The 16,216-nt window shown below is 38.1% G+C and overlaps 1 long non-coding RNA gene across 1 annotated transcript in view; it reads left to right on the forward strand.

Annotated features, from left to right (window-relative positions):
• LOC142760340 (uncharacterized) overlaps positions 1–15,908 on the forward strand; it is a 36,612-nt gene extending 20,704 nt beyond the window's left edge. Inside the window, exon 3 of the long non-coding RNA XR_012883300.1 lies at positions 15,824–15,908. This is a non-coding gene — a long non-coding RNA (uncharacterized LOC142760340). The remainder of the gene's footprint in view (positions 1–15,823) is intronic.
• Positions 15,909–16,216: the final 308 nt, after the last annotated feature.

Genomic DNA, 16,216 nt, shown 5'->3' on the forward strand with positions numbered 1-16,216 from the left:
TACTATATACCCCATACACTATACAGAACATAACATGATACAATGTATACATTACTATACACCCCATACACTATACAGAACATAACATGATACAATGTATACATTACTATATACCCCATACACTATACAGAACATAACATGATACAATGTATACATTACTATATACCCCATACACTATACAGAACATAACATGATACAATGTATATATTACTATATACCCCATACACTATACAGAACATAACATGATACAATGTATACATGACTATATACCCCATACACTATACAGAACATAACATGATACAATGTATACATTACTATATACCCCATACACTATACAGAACATAACATGATACAATGTATACATTACTATATACCCCATACACTATACAGAACAGAACATGATACAATGTATACATTACTATATACCCCATACACTATACAGAACATAACATGAGACAATGTATACATTACTATATACCCCATACACTATACAGAACATAACATGATACAATGTATACATTACTATATACCCCATACAGAACATAACATGATACAATGTATACATTACTATACACCCCATACACTATACAGAACATAACATGATACAATGTATACATTACTATATACCCCATACACTATACAGAACATAACATGATACAATGTATACATTACTATATACCCCATACACTATACAGAACATAACATGAGACAATGTATACATTACTACACACCCCATACACTATACAGAACATAACATGATACAATGTATACATTACTATATACCCCATACACTATACAGAACATAACATGATACAATGTATACCTTACTATATACCCCATACACTATACAGAACATAACATGATACAATGTATACCTTACTATATACCCCATACACTATACAGAACATAACATGATACAATGTATACCTTACTATATACCCCATACACTATACAGAACATAACATGAGACAATGTATACATTACTGTATACCCCATACACTATACAGAGCATAACATGATACAATGTATACATTACTATATACCCCATACACTATACAGAACATTACATGATACAATGTATACATTACTATATACCCCATACACTATACAGAACATAACATGATACAATGTATACATTACTATATACCCCATACACTATACAGAACATAACATGATACAATGTATACATTACTATATACCCCATACACTATACAGAACATTACATGATACAATGTATACATTACTATATACCCCATACACTATACAGAACATTACATGATACAATGTATACATTACTATATACCCCATACACTATACAGAACATAACATGATACAATGTATACATTACTATATACCCCATACACTATACAGAACATAACATGATACAATGTATACATTACTATATACCCCATACACTATACAGAGCATAACATGATACAATGTATACATTACTATATACCCCATACACTATACAGAACATAACATGATACAATGTATACATTACTATACACCCCATACACTATACAGAACATAACATGAGACAATGTATACATTACTATATATCCCATACACTATACAGAACATAACATGATACAATGTGTACATTACTATATACCCCATACACTATACAGAACATAACATGATACAATGTATACATTACTATATACCCCATACACTATACAGAACATAACATAACATGAGACAATGTATACATTACTATACACCCCATACACTATACAGAACATAACATGATACAATGTATACATTACTATATACCCCATACACTATACAGAACATTACATGATACAATGTATACATTACTATATACCCCATAAACTATACAGAACAGAACTTGATACAATGTATAAATTACTATATACCCCATACACTATACAGAACATTACATGATACAATGTATACATTACTATATACCCCATACACTATACAGAACATAACACGATACAATGTATACATTACTATATACCCCATACACTATACAGAACATTACATGATACAATGTATACATTACTATATACCCCATACACTATACAGAACATAACATGAGACAATGTATACATTACTATATACACCATACACTATACAGAACAGAACATGATACAATGTATACATTACTATATACCCCATACACTATACAGAACATAACACGATACAATGTATACATTACTATATACCCCATACACTATACAGAACATAACATGAGACAATGTATACATTACTATATACCCCATACACTATACAGAACATAACATGAGACAATGTATACATTACTATACACCCCATACACTATACAGAACATAACATGATACAATGTATACATTACTATATATCCCATACACTATACAGAACATAACATGATACAATGTGTACATTACTATATACCCCATACACTATACAGAACATAACATGATACAATGTATACATTACTATATACCCCATACACTATACAGAACAGAACATGATACAATGTGTACATTACTATATACCCCATACACTATACAGAACATAACATGATACAATGTGTACATTACTATATATCCCATACACTATACAGAACATAACATGATACAATGTATACATTACTATATACCCCATACACTATACAGAACATAACATGATACAATGTATACATTACTATATACCTAATACACTATACAGAACATTACATGATACAATGTATACATTACTATATACCCCATACACTATACAGAACATTACATGATACAATGTATACATTACTATATACCCCATACACTACAGAACATAACATGATACAATGTATACATTACTATATACCCCATACACTACTATACAGAACATAACACGATACAATGTATACATTATTATATACCCCATACACTATACAGAACATAACACGATACAATGTGTACATTACTATATACCCCATACACTACTATACAGAACATTACATGATACAATGTATACATTACTATATACCCCATACACTATACAGAACATAACATGATACAATGTATACATTACTATATACCCCATACACTATACAGAACATAACATGATACAATGTATACATTACTATATACCCCATACACTATACAGAACATAACATGATACAATGTATACATTACTATATACCCCATACACTATATAGAACATAACATGATACAATGTATACATTACTATATACCCCATACACTATCCAGAACATACATGATACATTGTATACATTACTATATACCCCATACACTATACAGAACATAACATGATACAATGTATACATTACTATATATCCCATACACTATACAGAACATAACATGATACAATGTATACATTACTATATACCCCCATACACTATACAGAACATAACACGATACAATGTATACATTACTATATACCCCATACACTATACAGAACATTACATGATACAATGTATACATTACTATATACCCCATACACTATATAGAACATAACATGATACAATGTATACATTACTATATACCCCATACACTATACAGAACATAACATGATACAATGTATACATTACTATATACCCCATACACTATACAGAACATAACATGATACAATGTATATATTACTATATACCCCATACACTATACAGAACATAACATGATACAATGTGTACATTACTATATACCCCATACACTATATAGAACATAACATGATACAATGTATAGATTACTATATATCCCATACACTATACAGAACATAACATGATACAATGTATACATTACTATATATCCCATACACTATACAGAACATAACATGAGACAATGTATACATTACTATATATCCCATACACTATACAGAACATAACATGAGACAATGTATACATTACTATATACCCCATACACTATACAGAACATAACATGATACAATGTATACATTACTATATACCCCATACACTATACAGAACATAACATGATACAATGTATACATTACTATATACCCCATACACTATACAGAACATAACATGAGGCAATGTATACATTACTATATATCCCATACACTATACAGAACATAACATGATACAATGTATACATTACTATATACCCCATACACTATACAGAACATAACATGATACAATGTATACATTACTATAAACCCCATACACTATACAGAACATAACACGATACAATGTATACATTACTATATATCCCATACACTATACAGAACATAACATGATACAATGTATACATTACTATATATCCCATACACTATACAGAACATAACATGATACAATGTATACATTACTATATACCCCATACACTATACAGAACATAACATGATACAATGTATACATTACTATACACCCCATACACTATACAGAACATAACATGATACAATGTGTACATTACTATATACCCCATACACTATACAGAACATAACATGATACAATGTATACATTACTATATACCCCATACACTATACAGAACATAACATGATACAATGTATACATTACTATATACCGCATACACTATACAGAACATAACATGATACAATGTATACATTACTATATACCCCATACACTATACAGAACATTACATGATACAATGTATACATTACTATATACCCCATACACTATACAGAACATAACATGATACAATGTATACATTACTATATATCCCATACACTATACAAAACATAACATGATACAATGTATACATTACTATATACCCCATACACTATACAGAACATAACATGATACAATGTATACATTACTATATACCCCATACACTATACAGAGCATAACATGATACAATGTATACATTACTATATACCCCATACACTATACAGAGCATAACATGATACAATGTATACATTACTATATATCCCATACACTATACAGAGCATAACATGATACAATGTATACATTACTATATACCCCATACACTATACAGAGCATAACATGATACAATGTATACATTACTATATACCCCATACACTATACAGAACATAACATGATACAATGTATACATTACTATATATCCCATACACTATACAGAACATAACATGATACAATGTATACATTACTATATACCCCATACACTATACAGAGCATAACATGAGACAATGTATACATTACTATATACCCCATACACTATCCAAAACATACATGATACAATGTATACATTACTATATACCCCATACACTATCCAAAACATACATGATACAATGTATACATTACTATATACCCCATACACTATACAGAACATAACATGATACAATGTATACATTACTATATATCCCATACACTATACAGAACATAACATGATACAATGTATACATTACTATATACCCCCATACACTATACAGAACATAACACAATACAATGTATACATTACTATATACCCCATACACTATACAGAACATTACATGATACAATGTGTACATTACTATATACCCCATACACTATATAGAACATAACATAAAACAATGTATACATTACTATATACCCCATACACTATACAGAACATAACATAAAACAATGTATACATTACTATATACCCCATACACTATACAGAACATAACTTGATACAATGTATACATTACTATATACCCCATACACTATACAGAACATAACATGATACAATGTATAAATTACTATATACCCCATACACTATACAGAACATAACATGATACAATGTGTACATTACTATATACCCCATACACTATATAGAACATAACATGATACAATGTATAGATTACTATATATCCCATACACTATACAGAACATAACATGATACAATGTATACATTACTATATATCCCATACACTATACAGAACATAACATGAGACAATGTATACATTACTATATACCCCATACACTATACAGAACATAACATGATACAATGTATACATTACTATATACCCCATACACTATACAGAACATAACATGATACAATGTATACATTACTATATACCCCATACACTATACAGAACATAACATGAGACAATGTATACATTACTATATACCCCATACACTATACAGAACATAACATGAGACAATGTATACATTACTATATATCCCATACACTATACAGAACATAACATGATACAATGTATACATTACTATATACCCCATACACTATACAGAACATAACACGATACAATGTATACATTACTATATACCCCATACACTATACAGAACATACATGATACAATGTATATATTACTACATACCCCATACACTATACAGAACATAACATGATACAATGTATACATTACTATATACCCCATACACTATACAGAACATAACACGATACAATGTATACATTATTATATATCCCATACACTATACAGAACATAACATGATACAATGTATACATTACTACATACCCCATACACTATACAGAACATAACATGATACAATGTATACATTACTATATATCCCATACACTATACAGAACATAACACGATACAATGTATACATTATTATATATCCCATACACTATACAGAACATAACACGATACAATGTATACATTACTATATACCCCATACACTATACAGAACATAACATGATACAATGTATACATTACTATATACCCCATACACTATACAGAACATAACATGATACAATGTATACATTACTATACACCCCATACACTATACAGAACATAACATGATACAATGTGTACATTACTATATACCCCATACACTATACAGAACATAACATGATACAATGTATACATTACTATATACCCCATACACTATACAGAACATAACATGATACAATGTATACATTACTATATATCCCATACACTATACAGAACATAACATGATACAATGTGTACATTACTATATACCCCATACACTATACAGAACATAACATGATACAATGTATACATTACTATATACCCCATACACTATACAGAACATAACATGATACAATGTATACATTACTATATACCCCATACACTATACAGAACATAACATGATACAATGTATACATTACTATATACCCCATACACTATACAGAACATAACATGATACAATGTGTACATTACTATATACCCCATACACTATACAGAACATAACATAAAACAATGTATACATTACTATATATCCCATACACTATACAGAACATAACATGATACAATGTATACATTACTATATACCCCATACACTATACAGAACATAACATGATACAATGTATACATTACTATATACCGCATACACTATACAGAACATAACATGATACAATGTATACATTACTATATACCCCATACACTATACAGAACATTACATGATACAATGTATACATTACTATATACCCCATACACTATACAGAACATAACATGATACAATGTATACATTACTATATATCCCATACACTATACAGAACATAACATGATACAATGTATACATTACTATATACCCCATACACTATACAGAGCATAACATGATACAATGTATACATTACTATATACCCCATACACTATATAGAGCATAACATGATACAATGTATACATTACTATATATCCCATACACTATACAGAGCATAATATGATACAATGTATACATTACTATATACCCCATACACTATACAGAGCATAACATGATACAATGTATACATTACTATATACCCCATACACTATACAGAGCATAACATGATACAATGTATACATTACTATATATCCCATACACTATACAGAGCATAACATGATACAATGTATACATTACTATATACCCCATACACTATACAGAACATAACATGATACAATGTATACATTACTATATATCCCATACACAATACAGAACATAACATGATACAATGTATACATTACTATATATCCCATACACTATACAGAACATAACATGATACAATGTATACATTACTATATACCCCATACACTATACAGAACATTACATGATACAATGTATACATTACTATATATCCCATACACTATACAGAACATAACATGATACAATGTATACATTACTATATACTCCCATACAATATCTAGTACAGTTTGTGTAGATGTAGACCTATGCGGTATGTGTGTAGATGTAGACATGCGTGGTATCAGGGCCGATTCTAGTTTCTCCGCTGCCCGAGGCGAAAATTGAAATGGTGCCCTCCAGATTGTTCTACATCACTAGCAGCCTCCTCCAACTCTTGCGGATCCACCGTTGCCTTGTATTGGCATCTGCGGTGCAGCCGGGCAGAGTACACCTCGCTGCACGGTGTGTGCCCAAGAAGTGCAAGGCAATGGCGCATCCGAGAACGTTGGAGGAGACTGGTAATGATTTATAACAGCCAGGGGGATGTCAATCAAACATGGAACGGTGGGTTTGGAGGCCGGACTGTGTGACTCTTCAGGATGGCGGCACCGCCCCATGACATAATGAGTATTTAGCATAAAGTGGGCACCGTTTTAAAAGTTGATTTTATAGATTTATGGTGCATCTGACAAAAACATACAGGGGAATGTTTGGAAATATTGTCAAGTCATTTATTACATGGTGGCGGTTCAAGGGGTTAAAACTACCAGACAGGTTCCCATTAAACATACAATGAATTGAAAACAATGCCATCTGCCCTGCAATTCTGTTATTATAAATATATCCTATATAATTACAGCTCCAGAACCAAAACCTGACATATATACAGCTCAAGAACAAAGTTCAGTACATAAATACAGCACTAGAAATAAGCTCAGCATATATACAGCACCAGAACAAAGCTTTGACATATATACAGTATTAGAACCAAGCTCAGTACATAAATACAGCACTAGAACCAAACTCATACATATATACAGCACCAGAAGCAAGCTTAATACATATATGCAGCACCAGAACAAAGCTTTGACATATATACAGTATTAGAACCAAGCTCAGTACATAAATACAGCACTAGAACCAAACTCATACATATATACAGCACCAGAAGCAAGCTTAATACATATATGCAGCACCAGAACCAAGCTCAGTACATATATACAGCACCAGAACAAAGCTCAGTACATATATACAGCACCAGAACAAAGCTCAGTACATATATACAGCTCCAGAACCAAGCTCAATACATGTATACAGCACAATAACCAAGCTCAGTACATATATACAGCTCCAGTACAAAGCTCAGTACATATATAATGTGCAACATGTAAAGAGAGAAATGGTTGGAACTACCTTCACTTGTGGTGTCTCAGGTACAACTGTCTCATCTCCTGTGTTATGCCTGCCTCTACATAGAATAAAGCAAACCTTTTGAAGGCGGTGAGTGCCGTGCAGTCTATTCTTCTATATGCTGGATATATCAGTACATATATACACAACAACAGGCCCAAGCTTAGTACATATATACAGCACCAGAACAAAGCTCCGTACAAATATACGGCCCCAGAACAAAGCTTAATACATATATACAGCACCAGAACAAAGCTCAGTACATAACTACATCAGGAGAACAAAACTCATACATATATACAACCCCACAACCAAACTCAGTACATATATACAGCACCAGAACAAAGCTCAATACATATATACAGCACCAGAACAAAGCTCAGTACATATATACAGCACCAGAACAAAGCTCAATACATATATACAGCACCAGAACAAAGCTCATACATATATACAGCCCCACAACAAGACTTAGTACATATATACAGCACCAGAACAAAGCTCATACATATATACAGTGCCAGAACCAAGCTCAGTACATATATACAGCTCCAGAACAAAGCTCAGTACATAAATACCTCACTGGAACAAAGCTCAGTATATATATACAACACCAGAACCAAGCTGAGTACATATATACAGCACCAGAACAAAGCTCATACATATATACAACACCAGAACCAAGCTCAGTAGATAAATACAGCACCAGAACAAAGCTCATTTATATATCCAACACCAGAACCAAGCTCACTACATATATACAACTCCAGAACCAAGCTCAGTACATATATACAACACCAGAACAAAGCTCAGTACATATATACACCACCAGAACTAAGCCTATACATATATACAACACCAGAACCAAGCTCAGTACATATATGCAGCACCGGAACAAAGCTCAGTAGATAAATACAACACCAGCACAATACAATACAATACAGCTCAATTTAGTGCAAACCATGCCGTATAGGTTTGTACGGCATAAAACTACATCTCCCAGCATGACCCGAACAATGGTGAGGATTTGCTTGGAATTGCTGTTTCACATAAAATAATAATCATACCACCCATCATCTCGCTTCAGATCATATAGTGACTACAGTGCTGATTAGAGGCAGAATAAACATTCACCATAAGTGACTCACCGGTTATGTCTTTTCAGATTCTAGTTGTTCTTTTTCTCTTTTCTTTTCCATCCTGTCTAGACCTCTGTGATGACTTCTCCCAGCCACGGCCCATTTCTGCAGTTTGCCGCTCAGATGTCTTCAGCTTCTCACTTTTCAAACCTTTCTGCACCCATAAAAGAAGATATAATTCTTATGGTGCCACACACTACAGCCCCTAAATATATTAGCACCATACACTCTGTCCCTGATTATAATAGTGCCATACACTGTGTCCCTGATTATAATAACGCCATACACTGTGCCCCTGATTATCATAGCACCATACCATGTGTCCCTGATTATAATACACGGTGTCCCACACACACACACCGTGCCCCCTGTAGATAGTGCCCCCATAAAGCCCCCTGTAGTGCCCCACATATAGCCCCCCTGTAGATAGTGCTCCACATATAGCCCTCTGTAGATAGTGCTCTACATATAGCCCCACTTATAGATAGTGTCCCACATATAGCCCCCCCTGTAAATAGTGCCTTACATATAGCTCCGCATGTAGATAATGCCACTCACACTTTTGAGTGAAAAAAAACCAACTTTACATATTCACCTTGATCCCGTCCCCGCACCGTCCTGTGTCAATGCAGGCCTCCTCTCTTCTGAGCAGGTCTGCTAGGGAAGAACGAAGCAAGCGTGCGCCGCTTGCGTAGTTGTAAAGCGCTGATTGGCAGGCAGAATGACTTGCCCCGCCAATCAGCGCCTTTCAATAACGGAAGCGGTGCAATGATGTCATTGCGCCACTAGCGACGTTAAAATCCGCTGATTCGCAGGCCTGAAGGATTTGCACTGTCAATCAGAGCCTTTCAACAATGGAAGCAGCGTGATGACATCATCGCGCTGCTAGCGTCGTTGAAAGGCGCTGATTGGCGGGGCAAGTCATTCTGCCCTGCCAATCAGCATCATTGTAAGGCACTGAACGGTCGGACACGTAACGTGCACGGCCATTCAGCGCTTATGCATGTAATTGCATCTGCGTCCTATAGACGCAGGTGCAATTAGTGCAGGAGGGGGTGGTGGCTGGTTCCAGTTGTGCCGCCGCCCCCTCTGAGAGGCAGCAAGCCACCGACTGAGGCGAGAAGCTCATCTTGCCTCATGGATAGTGCGGCCCTGTGTGGTATGTGTGAAGAACATGTATGTGTAGATCAGGGGCGTAACTAGGAAAGACTGGGCCCCATAGCAAACTTTTGACTGGGGCCCCCCTCCCCTGGGTGTCACACAACCCCCCCCTTGTAGATAACGCCATACAGCCCCCTCTGTAGATAGCGTCATACAGCCCCCACTGTAGATAACGTTATACAGCCCCCACTGTAGAGAATGCCATACAGAGTCCCCCCTGTAGATAACACCATACAGCCCCCCCCCCTGTAGGGAACGCCATACAGCTCCCTTTGTAGATAACGCCATACAGCCCGCTTTGTAGATAACGCCATACAGCCCCCCTGTAGATAACGCCATACAGCCCCCCCTGTAGATAGTGCCATACAGCCCCTCTGTAGATAACGCCATACAGCCCCCTGTAGATAACACCATACAGCCCCCCTGTAGATAACGCCATACAGCCCACTCTGTACATAACGGCATACAGCCCCCTCTGTAGATAACGCCATATAGGCCCCTCTGTAGATAGCGCCATACAGACCCCCCTGTAGATAACGCCATACAGCCCCCTTTGTAGATAACGCCATACAGCCCCCCTGTAGATAACGCCATACAGCCCCCTTTGTAGATAACGCCATACAGCCCCCCTGTAGATATCTACAAAGGGGGCTGTATGGCGTTATCTACAGGGGGGCTGTATGGCGTTATCTACAGGGGGTCTGTATGGCGCTATCTACAAAGGGGGCTGTATGGCGTTATCTACAAAGGGGGTTGTATGGCGTTATCTACAGGGGGTCTGTATGGTGCTATCTACAAAGGGGGCTGTATGGCGCTATCTACAGAGGGGCCTATATGCCGTTATGTACAGAGTGGGCTGTATGGCGTTATCTACAGAGGGGGCTGTATGGCGTTATCTACAGAGGGGGCTGTATGGCGCTATCTACAGAGGGGGCTGTATGGCGCTATCTACAGAGAGGGCTGTATGGCGCTATCTACAGGGGGCTGTATGGCGCTATCTACAGGGGGGCTGTATGGCGCTATCTACAGGGGGCTATATGGCGTTATCTACAGGGGGCTGTATGGCGTTCGCTACAGGGGGGGCTGTATGGCGTTCCCTTACAGGGGGGGCTGTATGGCGTTCCCTACAGGGGGGGGCTGTATGGCGTTCGCTACAGGGGGGGCTGTATAGCGTTCCCTTACAGGGAAGGCTGTATGGCATTCCCTACAGGGGGGCTGTATGGCGTTCCCTACAGGGGGGGCTGTATGGCGTTATCTACAAAGGGGGCTGTATGGCATTATCTACAGGGGGGGCTGTATGGCATTCCCTACAGGGGGGGCTGTATGGCATTCCCTACAGGGGGGGGCTGTATGGTATTCTCTACAGTGGGGGCTGTATGGAGTTCTCTACAGGGGGGGGCTGTATGGCATTCCCTACAGGGGGGGACTGTATGGAATTCTCTACAGGGGGGCTGTATGGCGTTATCTACAGAGGGGGCTGTATGGCCCCCCCCTTAGGGAACGCCATACAGCCCCCGCCCCTGTAGGGAACGCCATACAGCCCCCCCCCGTGTAGGGAACGCCATACAGCCCCCCGTGTAGAGAACGCCATACAGCCCCCCCCTGTAGGGAACGCCATACAGCCCCCCTGTAGGGAACGCCATGCAGCGACCCCCCTCCCAAAAAAATGCGACCTACAGCGTGTCCTACAAAAGACATGCATTCCCTCTCCACAGGACAGGGGATACATGTGTGATCGCTGGCATTGATAGGGAGAACGGGGGACCGAAAGTCCCCTGAACTTCTCCATGACAAACCTCTGACTTCCGGCGTCTGCGCAGCTCAATAAAAATGAAAGGAGCGCTGGTCACGCATGCGCACAAGCACGACCGGCGCTCCATTCATTTCTACGGAGCTGCCGACACAGACGCCGGAAGTCTGAGGTTTGTGATGGAGAACTTCAGGGGACTTTCAGTCCCCCGTTCTCCCTATCGCTGACAGCGATCACACATGTATCCCCTGTCCTGTGGAGATCCTGTGGAGAGGGGGGGGGATACATGTCCTGTGTATATCCTGTGGAGAGGGGATACATGTCTTTTGTTTAATGGCAGAGTGGGGAGATACCTCCCTGCTCTGCCGTAGTGTTCAGTGGCGTCCCGCTGTAGCAGCCATAGCGGCAGCTAGCGGAGCCTCCGGCCATGGGGGGGCCCGTGCCGGCGTGACGGTTGCTATAGCGGTAGTTACGCCACTGGTGTAGATAAAGATCTGTAGTATGTGTGAAAGACACATTTGTGTAGATGTAGACATGTGATATGTGTGAATGATGTGTGTGTAGATGTAGACGTGTTTGGTATGTGTGAAGAACATGTGTGTGTAGATGTAGACATGTGATATGTGTGAAGGACGTGTGTGTGTGTTGATGTAGACATGTGATATGTGTGAAGGACTTGTGTGTAGATGTAGACATGTGATATGTGTGGAGGACATGTGTGTGTGTAGATGTAGACATGTGATATGTGTGTAGGACATGTGTGTGTGTAGATGTAGACATGTGATATGTGTGTAGGACATGTGTGTGTGTAGATGTAGAAATGTGATATGTGTGAATGATGTGTGTGTAGATGTAGACATGTGTGATATGTGTGAAGAACATGTGTGTGTAGATATAGACATGTGTGATATGTGTGAAGGACGTGTGTGTAAATGTAGACATGTGATATGTGTGAAGGACGTGTGTAAATGTAGACATGTGATATGTGTGTAGGACATGTGTGTAGATGTAGACATGTGTGATATGTGTGTAGGACGTGTGTGTAGATGTAGACATGTGATATGTGTGTAGGACGTGTGTGCGTGTGTAGATGTAGACATGTGTGATATGTGTGTAGGACGTGTGTGCGTGTGTAGATGTAGACATGTGATATGTGTGTAGGACGTGTGTGTAGATGTAGACATGTGATATGTGTGTAGGACGTGTGTGCGTGTGTAGATGTAGACATGTGTGATATGTGTGTAGGACGTGTGTGCGTGTGTAGATGTAGACATGTCATATGTGTGTAGGACGTGTGTGTGTAGATGTAGACATGTGATATGTGTGAAGGACTTGTGTGTAGATGTAGACATGTGTGATATGTGTGTAGGACGTGTGTGCGTGTGTAGATGTAGACATGTGTGATATGTGTGTAGGACGTGTGTGCGTGTGTAGATGTAGACATGTGATATGTGTGTAGGACGTGTGTGTAGATGTAGACATGTGTGATATGTGTGTAGGACGTGTGTGTAGATGTAGACATGTGTCATATGTGTGTAGGACGTGTGTGTGTAGATGTAGACATGTGATATGTGTGTAGGACGTGTGTGTAGATGTAGACATGTGTGATATGTGTGTAGGACGTGTGTGTGTAGATGTAGACATGTGATATGTGTGTAGGACGTGTGTGTAGATGTAGACATGTGTGATATGGGTGTAGGACGTGTGTGTAGATGTAGACATGTGTCATATGTGTGTAGGACGTGTGTGTGTAGATGTAGACATGTGATATGTGTGTAGGACGTGTGTGTAGATGTAGACATGTGTGATATGTGTGTAGGACGTGTGTGTGTAGATGTAGACATGTGATATGTGTGTAGGACGTGTGTGTAGATGTAGACATGTGTGATATGTGTGTAGGACGTGTGTGTGTAGATGTAGACATGTGATATGTGTGTAGGACGTGTGTGTAGATGTAGACATGTGTGATATGTGTGTAGGACGTGTGTGTGTAGATGTAGACATGTGATATGTGTGTAGGACGTGTGTGTAGATGTAGACATGTGTGATATGGGTGTAGGACGTGTGTGTAGATGTAGACATGTGATATGTGTGTAGCGCTGTACTCCTAGCGGCCAGCTGCCATGCGCCATCACACAGGATCCAGTACCAACACGGTGCCTGAAGAAGGTCGTGGTATTGACGTCGCACTGTTACTGGCTATAAATCGCTATATTGGAAACGTTTCCCATCTGGTGTGCACAGTACTTTCTTTCTATTGGATCGGGTTGGGCCCCTACATTTGCACCCACGTTTATACCTAGTGCTTTCCGAACCTCGCCACTACTATGTGTGAACTTCACTTATTGAAATGTGTGTTTTTTTGGAAGGTCCCTTTTAGAGATATTGGACCTGCTGGGGTCAGTTTTTTAAACCGTTTTGTAATCCGCAGTAAATTTTGGATGGTCGACTCAACAGAATCGGACTCAAAACTAATTTGGTAAAATTCGCTCATCTCTAACTTTGACCCAACTCTGTAGGAGGCTCCTGTGTGTATAAAGTGGCATTGTGACAATGGGGGGGGGCTACTTTTAGAAATGACATGGATACGCAGCTTTAGTCTGATTCATTTTTTAATTTTAGAATTCAGGATTATTTGGACTTGCCAAAAGAGTGAAAATTGTTCAGACTACAAGAGGTGCAAAATGCCCAGAAACCCCTGACAGCGAAAAAGGTAATAAACATAACTGAGCGCTGGTCCTTCTCACTAAAGATCCCGAGAAAGCTTTAGTGGTGATTGGAGCAGGTGCTAGACTCAAGAAACGCTGACACTTGGGCTACAGGATAATGACACTGACACTTGGGGTACAGGATAATGATACACTGACACTTGGGGTACAGGATGATGACACTGACACTTGGGCTACAGGATAATGACACTGACACTTGGGCTACAGGATAATGACACTGACACTTGGGGTACAGGATAATGATACACTGACACTTGGGGTACAGGATGATGACACTGACACTTGG

The sequence above is a fragment of the Rhinoderma darwinii genome, chromosome 4 (genome assembly GCF_050947455.1).
Source record: "Rhinoderma darwinii isolate aRhiDar2 chromosome 4, aRhiDar2.hap1, whole genome shotgun sequence".
Taxonomy (NCBI): Eukaryota; Metazoa; Chordata; class Amphibia; order Anura; family Rhinodermatidae; genus Rhinoderma; species Rhinoderma darwinii.